The sequence below is a fragment of the Mus musculus genome, chromosome 7, assembly GCF_000001635.26.
Source record: "Mus musculus strain C57BL/6J chromosome 7, GRCm38.p6 C57BL/6J".
Classification (NCBI taxonomy): Eukaryota; Metazoa; Chordata; class Mammalia; order Rodentia; family Muridae; genus Mus; species Mus musculus.
Window position 1 is genome coordinate 84,009,624 of NC_000073.6, and position 23,285 is coordinate 84,032,908.

The 23,285-nt window shown below is 46.9% G+C and overlaps 1 protein-coding gene and 1 long non-coding RNA gene across 17 annotated transcripts in view; one reads left to right on the forward strand and one right to left on the reverse strand.

Annotated features, from left to right (window-relative positions):
- Positions 1 to 15,112, forward strand: part of Gm30440 — a 54,503-nt gene extending 39,391 nt beyond the window's left edge. For 2 of the 13 annotated variants that reach the window (XR_378307.3, XR_378313.3), the window contains 6 exons: positions 2,822 to 3,024; positions 3,437 to 5,515; positions 10,585 to 10,804; positions 10,917 to 11,004; positions 12,585 to 13,307; positions 14,124 to 14,665. This is a non-coding gene — a long non-coding RNA (predicted gene, 30440). Of the gene's footprint in view, positions 1 to 2,821; positions 3,025 to 3,436; positions 5,730 to 10,584; positions 10,805 to 10,916; positions 11,005 to 12,584; positions 13,308 to 14,123; positions 14,666 to 14,914 lie in introns of those variants that run through there. The other 11 variants (XR_378308.2, XR_378310.3, XR_378316.3 and 8 more) reach the window with 11 other exon arrangements.
- Cemip (cell migration inducing protein, hyaluronan binding) overlaps positions 1 to 23,285 on the reverse strand; it is a 153,837-nt gene that overhangs the window by 76,767 nt on the left and 53,785 nt on the right. The window lies entirely within an intron of this gene.

A 23,285-nucleotide genomic window follows, 5' to 3' on the forward strand; every position in this document is an offset into this window, starting at 1 on the left:
TCTACCCCTCTGTTGTGTCTAAATGCATGCACACGTTGCACACGTGTTAAGGCTAGAGCACAACCTCGGGTGTCAGTCCTCAAGCATGACCCACTCTGCTTTCTGAGACAAGGTCTCTCACTGGCCTAGCGTTTGCTGATTAGGCTAGGCTGGTTAGCCAATGCGTCCCAGGGATGCCCCTGTCTCTGCCTCCCCAGCACTAGAATTATAGCTATATGTTACTATTTCCAACTTTTTCTGAGAACTGAGCTCAGGTCTTCATGCTTACATGAAAAGGACTTTACTGACTGAATTATTTCCCAAGCCCCAAATTTAGTTTCTTAGCAACATGAAGCAAGCGAAGTGTGTGGTGGGGCTTCTACCGTGAGCATTGGACCTGAACAATCTGCTTATTCTCAGCTCTGGTTGCCAGCCTCGGTGCTCAGTGGCTCAGACGATGCACACTGAAGTGATGAGTCTTTTTAGAGCTAAGGTGGCTCAGGGTGTGATCTGGGCCAGAATGGACAATAGCGATTAGAGCATAGTTTCAGGCCTACTGACCATCTTATCAGAAACTGTCCTGTTAAGGGTTACACAACCTTCTCTAACAAAGTCTCCAAGTGATGGTGATGTATCCAGAGTATTAATTCAGTCCAAAAGGGACACTTGTCAACCAGCAGTTAAGTGTCAGCTTTGTGAATGTATGTTGTGGTATTGGCTAAATGCTGACAATTCCTGATGCATTGCAATAGGGGCCTCTGATGGGCCACTTGAGTGTGAATTTAGCAAGTCCTGTAACAGTTCGCTCAGCTTCAAAATGGAGAGGTACAGAGCTGTTGGGGACAGCGAGATAATCCCCCTAAAGTGTGCGTGTGGCACAGTGGGGGTCTAGGGTGACCCTCCTCAGGTGTTGGCATGTCACCATCATCCATATCTGGCTTGTGCTTGATGCCTGACTTAGTCAACAGGCAGCTTGGGTTATTAAATAGGGGTGGTGGTCTTTTAGTAATGGGCTGGCGGCATGTAACTAGAAGTGCTTTCTCAAAGCTTGTCACCAGAACTGCCAGCAGGAAACTGCAACATAGGGCAGTATGTTTGCATTATGAGGAGAAAACATAAACATGACCTAAGGGGATCCACACACTGGGCTGCAAGCAATGGGTCTACCTGGATAACGCAGTGTGGTGAGTGTACCACTCCATTTGGGGTCCTGATCCCTGATGTAGCCAGCCTACTTAATGGAGAGAGTACAGGGAAGCTGGGAGCTGGACTTTTACCTCAGAGGCTGTGGATAGGGTGCCAGAGAGGAACACTTCTTTGATTATTTACACTCTTTAATTACATTTTTATTTTGCTCAGATTATTTTATCATGGAGCAGGGAAACTTGGTTGCACCCTGAATTTGAGCAAAAACCAACTCCCAAAAAAAGAGAAGAGAGATGAAAATCTAGGAAGAAGATGACCCTGTCCACCCAACTCAGCATTACAGGGCCACTGTTTTGGGCCCAGGAATGAAGACGTGCTTGAGAAAGAGAATAGAGACACACATGGCAGCCAGAGAACAATTCATTACACCCCAGCCTACCTTGTCCCCTTGATGCCCACAGGTCTCCCTCACAGTCTATGACTTGCCTCCTTGATTTAAATGTTATCCCACAAGACCAACAGTGTCATTTAACTCTGGACCCCTGGGGGCTCCCAGAGACTAAGCCACCAACCAAAGAGCATACAGGAGCTGGTCCAAGGCCCAGCAAAGGACTGCCCTGTCTGACCTCAGTGGGAGAGGATGTACAGGCCTAATCCTGTAGAGACTCAATGCCCCAGGGAAGGGGGTATGTCCTGTGGTGAAGGGGAAGCGCCCTTTCAGAGTATTAGGGGAGGGAGGATGGGGTGAAGAAGTCTGGAAGGTGGGACCAGGAGGGTGGGCAACACTTGGGATATAAATAAATGAATGAAATAATTAATAAAAAGTAAGTACTGAGCTCAATTGATAAATAAATATCTCTCTAAGTGAATAAATTAGCCATAACTAATGAACTATTGAATGCCAAACTTACACTAAATAGCTATACAATAAAACACATAAATGTCAAAAAAGATAAAAACATGTTCCCCCACTTCACCACTGTCAACCAAGGTGCCACTCCACACATTTTGTAATTTACAGTTGAATATTCAGTTTCTACCTCCCTGAGTTCTCCCTGCCTTTAAAGTCTCCATCTCTGCTTCTTCCTTTGCATCCACAGGTTACTGAATGAACATGTGTGTGTGTGTGTGTGTGTGTGTGTGTGTGTGTGTGTGTGTTCATCTCTATGTGGGTATATATGTGTGCTCTTATGTGAGGAGGTCAGAGGTTTGACCTCAAGTGTTGTTTCTTAGGAAACATCTTGTTTTTTTTTTTTTTTTAAAGACAGGGTCTCTCAGTGTGACCTGGGCCTCACTAGTTAGGGAAAGCTGATTGTCCAGCAAGCTCCAGGGAACACTGGTCTCTGCTTCTCTGGTGCTGGGATTTTAAGCACCCACTGCCACACTGGCTTTTTATGTGGGTGCTTGAACTCAGATCCTCATGTTTGTGTGGTGAGAACTGTATTGACTAAGCTAACTCCCTAGGCCCTGCTTAAATATTTTTTAAAAAGTATATCAGCCGGGCGTGGTGGTGCACACCTTTAATCCCAGCACTCAGGAGGCAGAGGCAGGCGGATCTCTGAGTTCGAGGCCAGCCTGGTCTACAGAGTGAGTTCCAGGACAGCCAGGGCTACACAGAGAAACCCTGTCTCGAAAAACCAAAAAAAAAAAAAAAGTATTTCATTAATCTGTGAGGTTATTGTCCCTTCCACTTTAGGGCACAGTTGCCTGAGTGCCCAGATGCTGCAAACCAAGTTCTTTAATGGAAGACATCAGCTCAAGTATTGACATACAGTGAGGGCCTAGCCAGCACTGGACAGTCACCAGAAGGTTTGCCAGCTCTTCACTGAATGAACAAATGAGTTATCCACTTAGTCACTCTGTAACTCTGGACTCTGTTCTGTGCTTTCCATAAAACAGGTGAGTATATTTTTTGATGTTGAAACTGGATCCATTTAAGTGAAAGTACTACTTCTTCTCCTTTGGTTTTCTGTCTGCCATCTAAGCCTTACTTTCATCTGAGGAAAATAATGTCAAGTTGGGTTTGACCCCCACACATCATGAAGCAAGAGAGGAAGTCTTGACTGGTAGATACAGTTGTCAAGTTTAAGGTCAGCCTGCCTGTAGCTCATTTGGGGGTGACCTGGGCTAGTAGCCCAGAGAAGGGTCTTGGACTCTTTCAGCACCTCCAGTATTCTCCAGAGCGACCATTGTATGCTATAAAAGTTAACAGAGTATCTCAATGTCCCCTCATTTAATTACCCTGATATTAGAAGCCTGACACACCCCTAAGACTCACTTGCCCAGGTAGCAAGTATCTTTTTTCTTTCAGGTATGGCTGAGCTACTCCGTGGTGCCTGCACACAGCCTGTTCCCAGCTCTAGCTGCAAATGCCCTGGGACTTCGCACTGTGTCTTCCATCTGAGCTTCATGGAACTCTAGCTTCACCCCTGCCAACTCAGTTTCAGCTTCTGGCCCTGCTGCTGCTGCTCCATGCCCAGTGCTGGGGACATCCCTGGGTGGGGTGGGGTGAGGTCATGGCTGCCTCCTATCTCACAACGAAAGTGGTTTGTATCTCACTTGGATAGAAATGGAACTTGAGCTGAGTTTACATCCCACTAAGGCATTGAAGAGCTCAAAGAATGTTTTTCTCAGCACACGGAGGTCTAAATAGCATGTACTGTATGGGTAGCTGTGCCCTCTATCCTAAGGCCCCTCCCCACTGTCCCTCCAGCTCCAGCATTTTGTCTTCATGGCACATGACAGACACCTTTTCCCACTGTGACATGCATCTCTCAGGAGCCTCTTGTCCTTCCCTACATAGGAGCATAGTCTTCTCTGCCCATCAGATGGGTTTAGAAAAATGATCTTTATCTGGAAAGAACATTGAAGCTGTACTACCCAGCCCAGGTTCCTTGGCCTCCTTACAAGTGTGCTGATTCCAGTAGGAATTTGCAGACAGGAGCCTGTCAATTGGATTCAAAGGCAAGTTGCCCTAGACCTCAACTGTAGTTTCCTAAGCCTTTATCTGCTGAAGGCTTTTGTTCCTGGCAGACTGGGCTAACTCATTGTGGCCAGGACACACCAGACCATGAGCATCTGGCTGGATCCCAGAACATGGAGAGTTCCTGTGGGACAGAATCAGAGTCGCTGGCCTCATGTCTTCCCTGGCTCAGAAAGTGACGGCAATGGGAAACACTTCATCAGCCGTAGTTTTAAGTGAAAATCCTAGCATCAGCAATTGACTGGGTGTTCCTTCTGGCTTGAGAGTTCCCCGTGCATGCTCACTTGTTTCTGAGGCTCAAGAAAGATTTCTGCCAAGTGCCCCATCTCCATCAGGTGTCCCATCAGGCTGGAGATCCATGCTGCTCCTCTCTAGGGTATGTGTGGGGTAAGTGGAGGGGGGCTCATAGTTCCACAAAGAGATTAGGATGTACATGAAAGTGAGCATGCCAAGGCTGAGCAGATCAGTGTAGGATGCAGGTACAGCTTATAAAGTACCTTCAATGTAAAGTTAACAGCTTGTTCCTGAAAGCATGCAAGCCACTGGCAGATGGGAAGATGAGAGCAGCTGGAAGTTGGCTAGTGTGTGCTTTATGAGACATAGTGGCAGGACGGGGAGGGAGTACTGCTGGGACAGGAATGAAAGCATTCTGGGAACTTCAGGATCATATATATATATATATATATATATATATATATATATATATACACACACACACACACACACACACACACACACACACACACTCATACACAATGATGCCTATTGGGCAGGTCATCACTGGATTTGTCAGGAAACACTCTGCCCTGCATCATGTGAAGACTTACAGTCTATCTGGGGTTGGGTGGAGAAGGCAGAAAAGCCAAACAAGCAGATGTGAGTATCTGCTGGTATTGGGAGCTGGCAGGGTGGGGTGGGGAGAGCAGAAGAAAGGGGTGGTAAGGAAAGAGCTGTCTGACAAGGTGACATGTTGGCAGACCTAAGAGAGAGAGAGAGAGAGAGAGAGAGAGAGAGAGAGATTAGAGCTGAAAGTGTCCGGGCGTACACAGGTGGAGCAGAGTGTCTGAGGGGAGCTACAAGTGGGGCTGAGCTGATAGCAAAAGGAGCACTACCATGGACCGAGGAGGTGGGTAGTGAGCCCCTAGGAGCTCTACCAGGAAAGGACAAGGGGCAGGGAAGGAAATAAGGATTCAAACTGGGCATGTCAGAGAAACGATATCTTTGTCGGATGCAGAGACCCACTTGGCTAGTGTGCAATCCATTCTCTGATCTAGGAAGGCATTTCCCTTGTTGGCTGCTGCTTTCCTTCTATGCCTTTGCCATTGTGCTGGGCCATGCTCCACCTATGGCTCCCATGCTGACCATAACTGCTATTTCTCCTGCTAGAAAAATGCCTCCAAAAACATGGTAAGTATATCACAAGATCTGAGTGAGCCCTGCTAAAAACTGAATCTAGATGCTGGAGAGAGCAGGAATGTGGTAGGTCCAGGGAAGTGGTTTTTTCAGCCCACACAGTACAGGTGGGAAGGGAAATTTTGTCAGAGAGACAGCTGGAGAAAGTCAGCTGTGTCTAAAGGCTCTGTGCACAGTCCTGTCCTGGCATTCAAGCTACTTTTCTATGGTAAAGTATAGAGTAGGTCTTACTTACTTACTTACTTATTTACTTAATAACTAAGTTAGTTTTGTTCGAGATAGTCTTACTCTATACCCCAGGCTAGCCTAGAACTCACTCTCATCTTAAGTTGGCCCCAAACTCCAGTTAATCCTCCTGCCTCAGTTTCCCAAATGCTGAGCTTATGCATGATCCACCATGCCTGGGAAGAGTATCATTCGAAAGCTGCCCCTAACTAAAGGAAGGAGAATGGCAACAGAGTGAGGTAAGCACACCTTGGGCTCAGAAGGCAGGCAGAGAGGAAGGTAGATAAGCTGAGGGGTCTGGGGAGATGAGGTGTAGTGGGTGTTTGATTGTTTAACAATAAAGAATGTGTATGAGTGTATGTGTGTGGTGGGAGCGGTCACAGTGTAGACCTGACAAGCTTACAGTCTCTTTCTCACGTCTCAGAGATCTGGTTCCTGGGCACGGCCCAGCCTCAGGCTTTTGTGGCCCTGCCAGACCCTTGGATGATTGGCATAGGCGGAGCTCTCTCAGAGGCACAGTGAAAAGGAAGAGTGTTTTCTTTTCTACCAAAATAAAGGAAAAGCATTTCCCCTTAGCTACCGAATATGCCAGGGGGCTTTACACCAGACAAGTCTCCAGGTCTCTGTACACACTAACTGGTGTCCTGCAATTCAGTTCAGTCCCGGCACTGTCGTGAGCTGTGTGCAATACAGCCGTCACAGGGTTGACGCCTATTAAACACAGAAAGGGCTCGTGATAGAATTTGGATACCTATACTGTGAACTGGGCATCCTTCACATTACAGAGTAGCTAATCACAGCAGGCTCACCACATGCAGTTCCAGCATTCGGCAGCCTGAATTAGGATTACTACAAGTTTAAGGCCAACGGGGGCTAAATAGCCTGTCTCCAAAAACATAAACAAACCAATCAACCAACAAGCAAATCAATTAGAATGCTGCCCGGAGGAGGTTGGCTAGCAGACAGACACACATACACACTCAGGGGATGGACGAGTATGCGAGGATGGCCTGAGGATTTTATCAGACGAGGGTCCAGGCACCGTTTGGAATGACGACGATTAATGTGAAGCCTCAGAGGCTGATGGAAGGACATGCTGTGTTTAGTGTGAAGGAGGTAATGGATCTGGGCAGGAAGGAGCATGATCAAGAGGAAGCAGAAAAACAGCACCACCATGCCACAGGCTTTCTGCGCTCCCAGAGTATGCTGGGGGCTTGGCTTGCCTGTCTCTTGATTCTTCTTATGGGTTTGAGCGGGGCTAAGCCAGCCACATGCGCTCCTGAGGGAAAAAGTGAGTGGATCTATTGGCTAGGCTTATTCAGAGATTGCCAAATGACCCAATAAAGAGAGGGGGCATTGGCTGGAGTTATTGGGGATATAGGTTCTCATCCTGCAGTGGCTGACAAGTGCCAGCCTCTACACCATGAAAGTGAAGTGTGCACAGGGGAGCAGAGAGCCTAGGGGTGAAAAAGAACAAGCCTTGAACATCTAGATCCAACTATTCTTGAAACTAATAGCATCCTTGGGGTTTTCAATTACACGTGGCAATGAAGTTTCTATTTTATTTAAGCCAATCTGAGTTGTGTTTCTGACATTCACTATGGAAACGGTCCCAACTAGTAAGGAGCCAGAAGGGAAAGCAAGATGAAAGTTCTTCCAGGTCTCTTTGATCTCATAAAACAGGGACCAAAGACTTCCTTTTCCACACTGCAGCAGCATGCCTGTCCCCAAGAAATGTGGGCCACCCCAGAAAGAAAGAAAACAGTGTTGTCACCACAGTAGGTAGGACCTGACCTGTGGACCTGCAAGTCTGAAGCCAGCCTAGATAAGTTAGAGACCTTGTCCCAAATGAAATTGAATTTTAAAAGGTTGGGGCTATTGCTCAGTGGTAGAGCATTTACCCAGCATGCAAGGAAGGCCCTAGGTTTAACTGTCAACACCATAGGAGAAAGGGGAAGAAGAAAAGAAAAGAAAAGAAAAGAAAAGAAAAGAAAAGAAAAGAAAAGAAAAGAAAAGAAAAGAAAGGAAAGGAAAAGAAAAGGGAAGGGAAGGGGAGGAAGGGGAGGGGAGGGGAGGGGAGGGGAGGGGAGAGAAGGGGAGAGAAGGGGAGAGAAGGGGAAAGAAGGGGAGAGAAGGGAAGGGAAGGGAAGGGAAGGGAAGGGAAGGGAAGGGAAGGGAAGGGAAGGGAAGGGAAGGGAAGGGAAGGGAAGGGAAGGGAAGGAGAGGAGACATTTTTCACACCATCTATTTAACCTCCTACTCCCAACTCTCACCTCTTTACAACCTCCACAGCCCTGCCAGGGACAATCATGGCATTTTACATCAGATCTTCTGATGGCTGCTCTCCACTCTCCTCACACACACACTCCAGCTATATTGGCCTGTTGGATATTTCTTTGGAGATGCCAAGACAGTGCTCCCCTGAGATCTTTTCCTGTGCTTTCCCCACTATCTAATATCCTTCTCCCTCCCCACACCCCCAGCCTGGGGGCTCAGTGCACACTCCTGTTCTTGGAGAGCTTTTGTGGATACCCCCTTCCCACTCTGCCCTCAGTACCTCTCAGTCTCTTTATTGCTTTCTTCAGTCGACACAGTTTATGGTCATGGATTTGATTAGGATGTGTGAACTCATGCAGGGAGGAACCATAGCCAGCTTTAATGCTACTCAGAATGTGGTTCTGTAACCAGTAGCCTCCACATTACTTGCAAGCTTCTGAGTAATGAGAGGTCCTGGCCCAGGCCACTGATTGACAATTTCTAGCAGTGGCTGTGCACACTGAAGTGTGCAAACTTCAATTTGCTGGACCCAGAGACACCTTTCTACCTCTTCTTGAGCCACAGGAAGAGTCTTGGCTGCTGTCATGTTACCTCTCTGCTCCCTGCCTTTCCCCCCAACATCATGTCTGCTACCAGGGTCACCACACATATGACAAAAGGCTAGTCAGAGCAGTCCCTCAGGAGGGTGATGAGAGAGGGATCCCCTGAGAGTTCTGAGGCAGACAATCACCCACAAAGGAGCTCTTCCAGTTGGGATATAACCAGAAGCTCCAGCTGGCCCGTGTTGGGTTGGGCAGGCAGGCTGGAAGGTCATGAGGCAGACCTAGCCTAGCAGGCCTGGCAGCAGTTCAGAGAGTCAGCCTCCCTCCAGGCTGCTGTTCTCATGCTCTCACAAACCCAGGAAGGGCTGAGACAGGGAATGTTTGCACAGCAGATAGACCTTCTCCACACCCTCCTCCCCTGGCCACAGTAGGTGCCAAGGGGCATGCCTGCTTTGGGTCCAGGCTGGACCCACAGTCCTTCTTTGATCTGAGAGACTTGTCTTTACTGGGTTATTTATTTGTAATAACTACTGTGGTTTCCTACTACTCCAAATACACCAACAGGAAGCCAGCAGGCAAGAGCTCTACTGTAGAACCAGTTGATTCTCTCAGAGCCTGGCTTACTGTGTTACCTGCGTCCCATCTCTCAGGTGTGACCTGAAGCCCTGGGCTATGCAACAAACGCCCACATTCTCAGGAAGAAAATGAGTTTTGGCAAGGCATGGCTGGAAATCGCATGGGCCTCAGCCTTATCTTCATTGGGGAAACATGTACTTTAATACTTTAGCACTTGCTTAAGATCATGAGCTGTGACTGGAAAATGCAAAACACAGATCCCTGCCTGTAGAAGCTCCTTCCAAGTCCCAGGATCCTTGATTGGCCACCAGGAGACACCAGGGCTCCACATAATTGCTTTCTTTATCAATACAAAATTCCACCGTGAGAATGCTCAAATACACAGGCAACTTTAAAGCACTTTACAGTGAACCTTACTGATCCACAACTCCCTGCTACCAGCAACACCATGCTCTGTTTGATCTTTCATGTAACTAACTACTCATTTATCCATGTTTCTATCCATTCAAAAATCAACCTTAGCTCTTTGATGCATTTCCAAGTAGAGTGAAGAAATTACTGCCTTTCTCATGTGTTTGATATACACATTTTACACTAGAGTTCAAAATTCATCCATGTGAATGAGGCACACAAAGCTGAAGAATGTGTGTATTGAGTTTGGGCAAATAGATTGTGCCTACTTAACCAAAGCCCCACAGAGACACTGAACAAGGCAGCTGTTCCAGTAAGCTCCTGCAGGCCCTTGCTCAGTCTAGTCTATTCACAGAGGGCAATCATTCTCCAGCTGAGAGTATCAGAGAACAGCATCTGGCCCATTGTGCAAGACTGCTCACACCCAGTGCACTTTAGAGATGTATCTTGGTTGCTGCATGTGTCATCAGGAGTTCATGCTAAGTCATAGCCAGTTATGCACATATATACTACATATGTCACATGGTGGCTTTGGTACTGCTGTTCTAGACAATTCCCATAAAGTAATACTGGAGACTAAAGAAGAGTGTAGCTTTGCTCTGAAAACTGAAATAGACAGTCAAGATGCTGTGAAAGTAGGCATTCTTGGTTCATATCCACTCCACAACTAACTGGGCCACATTGGGCAGATCCTGGTATAGTAGGCAGCCTGTCCGTGGGAGATACAGGCCACATTTCCGGGTGGATGCCAGGGATCACAGACAGCTCCAAAGTGTGTGTACATGGTACACTAAAGGGAGCTTTGGGGTCATTTGGACACAAGCACTTGAATGCAATGACAACAGAGTGATAACTGACATGGCTCCTAAGAGGCTAAAAGATAGCAAACACAGTGTGGATGCACTGACTTAAGAAATGTTCTGGGCAGGAAAGAAGGGGATGGATGCCCTGAGATATCATCACTTGACTCATGGTGTGTTGTTCAATTTTAAACGTATGAATTATGTATTTCCTAAATTTTCTCCTTGACAGTTTTGGACCGTGTCTTTCTATGGAAAACCGAAGTCACAGAAAATAAGACCACATACATGGGGAGGGGTGAGATTGGTGTCTGTGCCTCTCTGTTCTCCAGGTTCCTCAGATGAGAGGTCCTGGGAGGCGAAAAAGCATCCTCACTTGGCTGGGAGGCATCCAGCAGAGCACATGGCAAGACTTTAATTACCTGAGGAGGAGGAACTTCACCTGTTAATAGGTGAGAGCTTGCATCCAGTGAGTGCCACACAGTATCTCTGTGAGTCTGGGAAATTTCCATGGGCTCCTTTTAAGCTGCAGTATTCAAACTATTTTATGATATTATCTTTCAGGTTTATTTTTTTCTCCCGTGTTCCCCTATGTTCACCACCACCTTCCTTCATGTTTCCTGGCTGAGAATCCACTTGAGCACAAAAATAGGTTAGTGTATTCTGCTTACTGGATGGTTTGGGAGACTTTCAGATAATAGCTAAGTGTGGTGGTTCTCACCTAGATTCTCAGCATTTAGGAGGCAGAGGCGGGAGAATTGTAAATTTTAGGTCAGCCCAGGCTACATAGAGAGATCCTGAATCAAAAGACAAGAGTTGGGGAGGAGTCAGCTTAGGAAAATACCTGTACACACATACGCACATGCACACGCGCACACAGGCATGCAATTGCACTCAAGTGTGCCCAAGCACACATCAGCTGTACTCTCTGAATGTTCAGAGCAATGACTGGTGTTCGTAATTACTGAAAACAAGATGCTCTGGGAGAGATATGGCCTCTAAAATTAGAACACTGACTATAGTAGAGGCCACCCTCAGGTTCCTTGCCTGTGAGAAGGTACCAAGAGTGAAATGTAAGGAGAACATCTACCAAGTGCTTCAAGCAGCCCCTAGGCCCTCAAGCTCCAGCCCATGATGGGTTCCTAGCCAGAAATGGTGGCCAAGCAGCAAGCATAGCTCCTGCCTCCAGCTCCATGATGCTGGCCTGAGTTTAATCCAAGTTAACTGCATTGCCCAAGATCTTCCAGAAGCGCCTTCTGGAAAAAGCTACTCCTCACTGAGAGAGGGGATGGGTGTCCTGGCAGAGAGAAGAGGGGACTGTCACTTAGGGCTGTCCTTACTAGTTTACCCACAGCCGGCAGAAGTCCAGAGGATGGGTGACCAGACTCACCTGACTCTAGCCTTTTCCTGACTCTGTTTGCCACAGCAATTAAGTCTCTGAAGCTGTATTTAGAATCCTCTCCTTCAGTAACTTTGAAATATACATGCCATCAGAAATCACCTACTAATGCCCAAAGTACTCCTCCTACCTGACTGGAGCTTTGTGCCTGGTCCTTAGATTCTCCTTACCTCATCTAGGGTGATAGCTCTGCCAATTACTCTGATATAATCATTCCACCATGTGTGAGTGCATCAAAATATAACCTTGTAGTCTAGAGGCATAATTCAGTGGGTAGACTGCTTGCCTAACACACATGAAGCACTAGGTTCAATCCCTAGCACTGTATAAAGCAACAGAGTGGCATATGCAATCGACCACAACCCTTGGGAAGTGGAGCTAGGAGATTAGAAGTTCAAGGTTTCCCTTGGCTACATAACAAGTTTGAGACCAGATTGAGCTCCACAAGACACTGTCTCAGAACAAGATGAAAAAGAAACACCACTTTGTAGCACACTTGCCAATATATAGGAGGCATAAAACATGAGAGTGGGGGGGCCCCACAGAGCCCTTGACTTACTCAAGGAATAAAATGCAACCTCAATTCTGGTCAGCACATGTTTTGCATATTATATTGAACAAAAAGAAATTGTTCACATTCAACTGTTACAAAAACGTGGGGCCCATAAAATTCAACCTGTTCATTTAGCTGCTCAGTGCATACAGACACCATTGTGTCTGAGCCCGAGGGGTGAGGTGGGGACACAAGATTAGAGGGACAGAGCTGCCTTTAGAGTGTGTGTTGACCTTTTTTTTAAAAAAATCTAATCTCCCTGTTTGCATTTCTTTCCTAGGGTACCCCACCTTTTACTCTGAGATCTATGCCTTGAAACCGAGCCAGTCACATTCTTAGGGGACGGGGCACCAGAGGCTTCACCATGAGCAAAGTCTGCACTCTGTTCAGATCATCAGAAGTGAGAGATTGTAGGGTTGCCTCCTGTAGCCAGGTTTACCCTGGAGACTGGGAGACTCTCCCATTAGTAAAATTATTAGACCAGGATTTTTAGCAACTGAACACGAGTGGTCATTTTTATCCTGACCCCCAATCCCATTTTATGTTGACTTTTGATTCCAGGATAAGCACTTGCCTTCTGCTATCTCTAGCATGTATGCTGGCTGAAGGCAGCCAACATTGATTCCTGTACTGGCAACCAGAAGAGCCCAACTCCCTCACCCGATAAGGACAGTCTGACTTCTGCATGGACTTCTGTACTGTTCCACAGCCACTCCTGTGTGCATTGGACTCATTGTCTTTCATGCTTAACATGTCGTAAAAACAGAGGAAGTGATTCTCTGACTCATTCTGTATCCCAGGGAAGGACCCCAGGGTCACCTGGATGACCTGGGAGGATTCATGATGATGAGGCAGAGGGTGTGGACCACAGGGCGATGCCCACAGCTACTCAGATATCTATAAGGGTGTGCTGGAATCCACATCAGAACCAAGATGGGAGCAAAATCAAATAAACTGAGAAAGTTAAAGGCAGTCTTCCTCCTCCTTTGGGGTTAAAAATGAGGTAAGCCCCACCTTGTTTGTCTGGTCTCCAGGGTCCTGACATAGGATGAAGGGAGGAGAGACTGAAGGGAGGAGAGACAGCCCTTCCGAAGGTGTTGACATAAAAGAACTTAACTTAGATTAGGGACAAAGGTTGGGTTTTTTGTTTTCTTGTTTTTGGTTTTTTTTTTTTTTTGGTTTTGTAAAACAAAACCAAAAAAACAAAAACAAAAACGAAAAAAACAAAACAACAACAACAACAAAAAAAACCACATCTCAATTTAAAGGAAGACAGTGCAGAGGAAATGCCAGGCTGGCTCAGGAAGTTTCCTGTGTTATATCAATAGAGACTGTGCTTCATAGGGGATAAAAAAATATTCTCCCAGTGGCCACTTATCACTCTTTCTTCTCCAAGAAACAAAGGAAAGAAATTAAAAGTAGAGATTATTTCAAAGTAGTTTTCTGGTAAGGGGGCCTTCACTGTACTGGCCATTGAGAGCGATTTATCTACACCTCAGAAGTTAAGTGGTTTACACAAGCTCAGCATGAATCCTAGAGTCCAAATTATTAGTTGTTCAAGTCTTGCATTTTCTCCAGCTCAGAGAGGCAGAGGGTGTGGACCACAGGGCGATGCCCACAGCTATTCAGACATCTATAAGGGTGTGCTGGAATCCGCATCAGAACAGAGAGGGAGCAAAGTCAAATAAAAGGAATTAAGAATTCCACTAGCTCACAGTTACAAATTCTCAGGTGTCTCTCCCACTCTGCACCTTCCTCATCCCATACGACCTTTGTACCACCTTTGACCTCTCACCTTCTTTTCATTTCTCTAACTCAGGCTCTGTATTCTGAATCTGCAGTGGCCTCCACAGATACCTCCTGCCATCTCGTGACTATGTCACCTGCACTGCCCTCCCCTCACCGAGCATTCTCGACAGTGAGTCTGATGGCTTTTCATCCTTCTAAAATGTCAGTACCACAGGAGGGATTCATGTGGCTCCCAAATGATTCCCAGCCTCATCCCTCAAAACCTGTCATCCTCTGCTCCCTAGAGTGGACTCACCTAGACCTACCTATACAGATGTCCCATCAGCTACCAAGGCCTTCTGTGCACATGGTCTGTGCCTGAGTTGTCAGAATTGCCAAGGGGGGCCTGAAGTCATTGCTTCCTTGGAAGAAGGCACAAGAACTGAAAGCTTCCCTCTGCACTCCCATCCTATATAGCATTTGCCTTTTGTTTCTGTTATTATGGGATATTATTGCATAAGATGTCCATGCTGCTAAGTGGGCTACTAAAGGGCTAAAGGTCTTATTTTCTCTCTCTCTCTCCTCCCATCTCTCTGTCTCTCTCTGTCTCTCTCTGTCTCTCTCTGTCTCTCTCTGTCTCTCTCTGTCTCTCTCTCTGTCTGTCTCTCTGTCTCTGTCTGTCTGTCTCTCTGTCTCTGTCTCTGTCTCTGTCTCTCTCTCTCATGTGAGATCTGGCCCAGAACACACACTCACCAAATACTTGTTGGATGAAGAACAGAATTACTGCTCCTCAGATCAGTGGACCAAGGTCTCACCCAGGGAGTGATGAAGACAGCAGCCATTGGCCCATCCTGCCTCACTTTTCCTCTCTCTTGCCTCTAGTCCTGCAGTGGAGAGACTGGTGGAGGATCCAAGACTATCTGTCACCTTCCTCTCCCAGACCCCTAACCTTTCAGGAATTTGTACCACCTTGGGTGGCTCAGCTGATTGGCTGGCCCCAAGTGACCACTGAATGAAGATGCTGTTAACAGTCTCCAAACATAGCATCAAGCCTGATTAAAGATCACTGCCCCCAACCTAGCTCCTGCCATGAATACTCTGCATTACCTACCCTTACTCTAGCCAGACTGGTCCATATAGGCCAGCATTCCAACCACCTATATTGCCACCTGATTCACTCCAGTACACAATCCTTATATCCAACTCTTACTCCAAAGCCCCAATTCTGGCTCCTCCCAGATACTGTGGCTCAGAGAGGGTGTTCTTCATGTGGTTGTCACATTTGTGCAATCATTCCTCAGCATGAAGTAAGCAGAATTGGTCTCCCTTGAGGGTTTTTGTCTCTGTCTTGACTCAATGTTTCCCCTGCCTGGCATCTCTTCCTACCTATTCATATATTTTTTTCCTTTGAAATATATATACAGGTATAGCATTTTTTGAGACAGGGTTTCTCTGTGTAGCTCTGGCTATCCTGGATTGTGCTCTGGAGAGTACCCCAGAGATCTGCATGTCTCTGCCTCTTGAGTGCTAGGATTCAATGTGTACACCACCACCCAGCTACTTTGGCATAGTTTAACTGAGCTCCATGTTTGTGGATTTACTGATAAACACCAAGAGACAACTCCTTTCCTTGTGCCCCTTCTTTCTCCCACTGTCTCTAGGAGTATGACTCTTATTTTTTTAACATTTATTTATTTATTTATTTATTTATTTATTTATTTTAATTAATTTTATTTATTTATATTACATATTTTCCTCAATTACATTTCCAATGCTATCCCAAAAGTCCCCCATACCCTCCCCCCCACTTCCCTACCCACCCATTCCCATTTTTTTTTTTTTGGCCCTGGCGTTCCCCTGTCTCTTAACCACACACAACTTTCACAGGAAGAGAAACCCCACATGTCTCTGATTCCTTTGTTCCTCACATCTGCTCCAGTTACCAGAAGCTGGGGAGTTACTGTCCTAGGAAGTTGTGATCACTGGCAGGATGAGTAACTGCCCATGTCATGGGCAGGGTTGATGAAAAGAGAGGTAGCAGGTCAATTAAGGCTTTGTGGCTGAAACAGAGGATGGAGCCCTTGCTGAGAGGAAGGCAGAGCAGGGAGTTTCTGGAAGTCTCTCCTCACTTGGAAACCATGGCACAGCATAGATGTTGATTAGGTAGGAGTTGGTGATGTTCAAGAAGGTGTGAGTTTTAGATGTAGTTTAGAGTCCTAGTTCAAGGCTACCCTGATCTATACTGAAAATTACAGATTAGCAGGGGCTGTACAATGAGACCATGTCTCAAACAGACACAGAAACAAACAAAAAAGAAGTCCCCAAAGTCATCTGTATGTGTCACTGATCAGGGGAACAGCCAACTTCCAAGACTGAAGCCTGAGAGTACAGACATAATTAACCTTGGCCTTGTCTTAGAGGCTGTACCCTGGTCTTGTTTCTGCTTTAACAGCATCAAGGTCAACTGCTTCTGGGGTGCAAACTCCCGCACCCCTCCTTCTTCACAGGAGTCCCTTCCTATCTAAGGGCAAGCCCACACCTTCAGGCCAGCGATGTTATCAGAGTGTTTGAAGTTGCTGTCTGGCACTTCATGTGGCAGGCAGTCCACCTGCCATACCTGGCTTCCAGCCAACCACACCACCTGCTCAGTTAGGGCCACCTTCTTGCCAGCCACAGCTGCTGAGTGGCTCTGCCCTGACATACTCCAGGCTATTAGGGTTTCTGGGTTCACCCTCCCTAGGCTGATCCTCACTGGAAGAAAACGCCCCTAAAAGATACGTCCTTAACAAGGGAGTTATGTTCATCTTTACCTCCCCAGAGAAAAGCCAGGCCTTGTAAGGGTCCAGATCGAGAGAAAGGGCTCCAATAACAGGCTTGGTCCAGGTCTCAAGCCTATGAATAAGCTGCTCCAGGTACCTGACCTGCAACTACAGCTTGTGTAGCAAAATGAACAACTCAGAGGCCATCCACCCAGCATGAAATTTCAAGCTGGGTTCAAATTCAGGCTTCTTTCATCTGCTGCTGGCAGAAATGGAAAATAGTGCAACTACCTCAGAACACAGGTTTTTCCTCGGTGGGTTATACCACAAGCCCCTGAATGTCTGTCTACTCCCACATGTAAACGCAAGAGAAATCAAAATCTTTGCCCATGAGAAAAAAATTTTACATGGGTAAAATTTTACACACAGCATTCATCATTCACAACAGCCAAGAACAGAAGCAGCACAAATGTCTATCAACTGATGAATGGATAAATAAATATGGTCTTTCCACAGACTAGACTATTAGTCAGCCAGATAAAGGGACAATGGAGTGATACATTTTGAACAAGGATGAGCCCTGAAGACATGCTCAGTGAGAGACCAGAAGATCACATGTTCTCTGATTCTGATGCATTTATCAGAAATGTCCACAACTGACAAAGTGACAGACACAGAAGTCAGCTAAGTGGTTGTCAAGCACTGGGGAGAGGTGAATGGAAAGCAACAATAGCCAATGACTGCTAAGTTGGGGGACACAAAATGTCCTAAAAGAAGATTACAGGGCTGCCAGTTAATAGACCCTTTACAAAAACTACTTAATCACACACTTCACATGAAGGCATTATAGATGCAAATTACATTTCAGTAAAGCTATCAGGAAGAAAAAAAATCTAGTCATTTTCTCAGTCTCCATTGGACAAGTCCCTGGGCCTCTGTTAAGCTGTGGTCTTGTCTGTCACTCAAGGATGAGAAAGAGTATCATAAGGACTGGACTGGTGTCGTGCAGCCCATGAGAACTGTTGGAGACCACTCTAGTTACTGCCATCATGTCCATGTGGTCTACAGGCATTGCCACACCCTCTCAGAGGCATGGCCTGGTGTGTAACTTTGCTTCTCAATGCATGGAAAAGAATGATGCTCAGAATGCTGACTGTCCAACAGTCAGGAAGTAAATGGCTGAATCAAGGTTAATTTTTGCTTCGTCTCATTCCAAAGTCCCCCAACTCCTCACTTGGGAATCATTGATAGAATACCTACTACTTATCAGCACTAGATTTGGCCCTAGAGAATCAGTATCTAACAGAGCGGCCGGCCCTGTTTTCTGTTTTCTTAGAGCTTGCACTTTCCTGGGGGGTAGATAACATCAATCAATCACCAAAGCAAATGAATAACAAGTGACATAGTAAATTACTGCCACAGAATGCCATGGTGAGTGTGACAAAAAGGACTGAATTCAGAGGCCTGGCAATAGGGCTACCTGCAGGACCTATGCACTTGGTCTGGAGAAGAGAGGGCAAAGTGAGTGGCTGACGTGGCCTTGAAGATGTATGTCACACTCTGAACCCTGTGTGTGAGTTTATGCAGGTGTGTGTGGGCTGGGGTGGGGAATGCATCTAACTCCACAGCAGAATACCTATGGGCCTGGTGCTACAGAAGGATTAGGAAAACAAAGAAGAAAGGAAGAAAGGAAGGAAGGAAGGAAGGAAGGAAGGAAGGAAGGAAGGAAGGAAGGAAGACAGAGAGAGAGAGAGAGAGAGAGAGAGAGAGAGAGAGAGAGAGAGAGAGAGAGAGAGAAAGAAAGAAAGAAAATATGTTCTGATGGTCTTTTCCTGGTTTTTCCTTCCTTCTGCCACCTGGTCTGGCCTAAAGTAAATTAATGGTTGTTGTGGGGACTTGGATCCATGTGGGTGGGTATAGAATCCCTGCCCCCTGAATCAGGTGGGTGTAGTAGAGGGTATGCACAACCAGGACAGGGTCAGACTGAGGTGCAGATAGGTTGGATAGAAGGGGTGTAGCAGGGAACTCTCCCAGCTCTGGATAGCAGAGCAGGTCCTGGAATGTCTGCTTTCGTCACAAATTATCAGGTGCATCTTTGCACAAGACTTCTAGGCTCAGTGTTCTTCTATTTCCTCTGGCTCAATGTGGCCCCGCCTGGTGATTCTGTCTAGCTCACTTACAAGACTTTCCACCTCCGTTCTGGCCTGTCTGCCCCACAGTCGCTGCCAAAGTCAACACAGAATGTTAAAGCCTGGAATATATGGTGTCCTAGACTCAACCAAGCTAAAAATCAGTCCAGGAAAAATGTTTTGGGAGGACACCTGTCCTCCCTAGACAAAGACCATGGAGGGAGAGTGAGGAGAAAGAGACCAGGGAACCAGAACCTGCAGGGAGATGAATGTCAGCACCCTGTGTACTCAGGGACTAATAACAGGTCTCTGTACTGTAATCTCATGCCACCCATATATCAGTTTAAAGTCACTTCCCAATAAATGCTTCTAGACTAGGTAGGCAACTTAGAGGATATTTCTAATGCTGAGAACTGGACATGCGTCTCACTGTGTTCTAGTGTCCTGCTCACCCAACAGAGGCTGCACTTGTCTGGGTTCCATGCCTTGCTGGATTCTAGAATGAGTAGGAAGCCTCCAGCATCTCTGAATATCTCCGATGTCTGGGAGTCACCTGCTCATTCCACCCAAACCCCTGCTACTCTGTATCGGCAGGCATTGAGGTAGGGTAGGGACACAGGAAATAAAGGGTGTCCTGTACAGCAGCTGGCTGGGTTCAACTGGCTTTAAAAAGCTCCAAGTGAACGGAGTAGAAATTCCTCTCTAGGCTGCCACAGCCTGTGAGTCACCCTGGGGGTGGCTTTCAGTAGCATTCTTATACCATGGAGGCTGTGGTCATCCAAAAAGCCCAGAGAGGAAGGAACAGGCAGAGTTGTAACCTGCCTAAGCTTAGGAAGAAGACTGCAGCTGTTCCCACCCCCTCCACCCTGGCATTCTGCTTATTTTAATGGCTTTTTTTTTTCTGGCCTGGGCTTCATTTCTCCAGATGCACTAAGGATCCTAGGGCATATGTTGCCAGGCAATACAGGCTGGTGGGTGGAAACCTCAGGCATAGAAGCCCAGGACAGTTTCAATTTGTCTTGCAAAAGGGAGAGTGGTCACAGGAGGAGGAAGTCCACGCCTACTGACCAGCTGCTCTCTAGGCTACAGTGGGTGAAGTGAGGGCCCATTAGCATGGCTATAGGGCAAAGGCCTTGGTGGCATGCCTTCTGGAGATAGATGTCTGGCCAGCTTCCCAGTATTGTCTTCCATCTTCACCTGGCCATGTTTCAAATTCACAGGAGCCCTTGGGTAATTCCTGTTCCTCCTCCTTGCCTTAGATTTGCCATCTGTAAGGTTATAAGTCTCCCTCTCTCCCTCTCCCTCTCTCCCTCTCCCTCTCCCTCTCCCTCTCTCCCTCTCCCTCTCCCTCTCCCTCTCCCTCTCCTTCCCCCTCTCTCCCTCTCCCTCTCTCCCTCTCCCTCTCTCCCTCTCCCTGTCTCCCCGTCTCCCTGTCTCCCCGTCTCCCCGTCTCCCTGTCTCCCTGTCCCCCTGTCTCCCTGTCTCCGTCTCCCTGTCTCCCTCTCTCCGTCTCTCCGTCTCTCCCTCTCTCCCTCTCTCCCTCTCTCCCTCTCTCCCTCTCCCTCTCTGCCAAGTGGCTGCAGTCTCTAAATCATTTGTGCCTGACTCTTGTCAGCATGTATAAGGGGCCTTTCTCCTGAGCCTAGGCTGGACTGCCAGGAACTGAGTGAGAGGGTAAGGGGGTGGGGGTAAGGAGAAAATCTTTCAGATTGTAAAATTCACAGCTGCTCCTACTCACACTTTGTGCCCTCCATGCCACACACAGAGCCGGGAGGTACAGGTGAGAGGAGCTTCCTCAGGCCTGGTGTCTTTGACTGCTGAGTGAATGTAAGCACACCCAGCCTCACAGGAGCACAGCATGTGTGGGCTGGAAACAGACAAGGCTAAGACAGTCAAAGATTTAGCCTAACTCTACTTACTAGTTCCAAGCCCCGGGAACTGTTAGTTTCCTCCTTCTCTTCATTCTGACCCTCAGAACCTAGAACAGTGGGATATGCATGGTAGTTTTCCTGACAGGCCATGGAGATGCCTAGTGTTCTTCTACTGGTTCACTAGACTTGTCCTGGTTACCAGCCACGTCCTTCTGTGTGTCTCAAACCTCTTGCCCAGTCCAGAGCATCACCCCACGAGCCAAACTCTCTCCTCTGTTTTCAATTTCAGTTGATGGCCTGAACACTAACCTGAACAGAGTAGGTTGCTTCCTGGATCTCTCCCCACACACTCATCCCTGATACTCATCTTCTGTGTTGTCCTCCACAGGTCTCAGGAATTCATCTCCTTACTTCCTGGTTTTTTTGATCTTATCTTCTCTAAAGTCTCCTTTCAGTATCTCCAGGATTGTAACCCTCTCCACACCCAACCAGAGCCATAGCTTCCCTTTGTCCTCAAATTCCTCAACCTTTGTCTGCTGGTCTGCCCCTCGCTGCCCAGCAGGACAAGACTTCTCTGGAGAGTTATTGACTAATGATCAGTGAACATGGTAGCACAAAAAGGGTTTGGGGAAATGAGAAGTTCAACAGTGGGAGAAAAGAATGAAAGGCAGCCAAGATAAGGAGCTGCGGATGGCCTAGCTGATAGCCTTTACATGACCAGGACTGTTTCAGAGGCTAAGAAAGGATCGATAGAACAGCATATCTACCTTACAAGCACGGATCTGAGTTTAATCCCTAAGACTCCATAGTTTAAAAATCCAGGTGTGGCAATACAGTTGAAATCTCAGCACACAGGAGACAGGCAGGTGGATCACAGGGGCTCATTAGCCAGCCAGTCTAACCTACTTAGTGAGTTCAAAGACACTTAGAGAAATAGTCTCAAAACACAAGGTGGATGGCACCTGAGGAATGACAGCTGATATTGTCCTTTGGCCTCAGTACACATATGCATTCATAAACATAGACATACACAGACACAAAGACATAGACATAGACCCACATACACAGACAAACAGATGCACAGACAGACAGATACCTCTCTCTCTCTTCTCTCTCTCTCTCTCTCTCTCTCTCTCTCTCTCTCTCTCTCTCTCTCTCACACACACACACACACACACACACACACACACACACACACACACACACACCTAAGTAAAAGAAGAAGTTGGCATAGATGACACCCAAATGAGTTTCCATGCAGGTTGTGTAGGTTGTTGAAGACCTGGTATTGTGTCTTTGGGAAGAGTTTTGGCTTAAGAGGAGTTCAAGAAACTTGCAACACCAGTGTGATGGGTAGCTTTATATCAACTTAACAGAAGCTAAAGTCATCTGAGACGAGGGGATCAATTAAGAAAATGTCTCCATAAGATCAGGATGTAGGCAAGCCTGTAGAGCATTTTCTTAATTAGTGATTGATGGGGAAGGGCCCAGCCCATTGTGGATGAGGTCAACCCTGGGCTGGTGGTACTGGATTCTACAGGAAAGCAGGTTGAGCAAGCCATGAGGAGCAAGTCAATAATCAGCACTTCTTTATGGCCTCTGCATCAGCTCCTTCCTCCAGGTTCCTGCCCTGTTTGAATTCCCGTCCTGACTTCCTTTAACAAAGGACTATAATCTGGAAGTGTAACTCAAACTCTTTCCTTCTCAAGTTGCTTTGGTCATAGTGTGTCACCACAGCAATAGTAACCTTAACTAAGACAACCAGTGTAGCTTATAATCTGTTCCAGGGACCATGCTAGGTACTTTCCATTCATCTCCATATATGATTATGACCAAGAAGGAACTGATGCCCTGTTTTACAGATGAGGGATTAGAAAATTTGGTAATTCTCTCAAGGTCATATGGACAGTTAGGAAGAGTTGTTGGCTACATCTGACTCTATCTGAGCTTATGCCTTTCCCTTTTCCCCTTCCCCATGAGCTGCTGCCATTGATTTCCTACTGATATGGGCAATTGCACTGACTGGTCAGCCTCTCTTGGCCAACGCCTTTTAGAGGTTGGGCACTGGTGTCTACCAAGGATCTGGGAGAGGGGAAACTATGAGCAGAGAAGGAGATAACAGAGATAGAAAGAACTGCTCTACACATATCTTGTGAACCAACCCAATGGAGTGATATAGACTAAGACTAGAAATGCAAGAGAGGAGGAAGGGATGGATGGAGGGATGATGGATAGATGGAGGGAGGGAGAAGACAGGGTGAGAGGAAGGAAGGGAGAGAGAGAGAGAGAGATGCCTCCCCAATGCCTCCCTCTGTCCTTGTGTCAAGGTAACAGCAAGAACCAAGTCACATGAAACACTCTTCTCCCTTTGTAGAGAGTGGAAGAGCACTCGCTGTGCTGTCTCTGGGCTTTGGAGTCTCCCTCAATCATTCGTCCCCTTCCCTCCATTTTCTGTTATTGACATGGAGACTGTGGTTAGATGAGGGATCTGAGT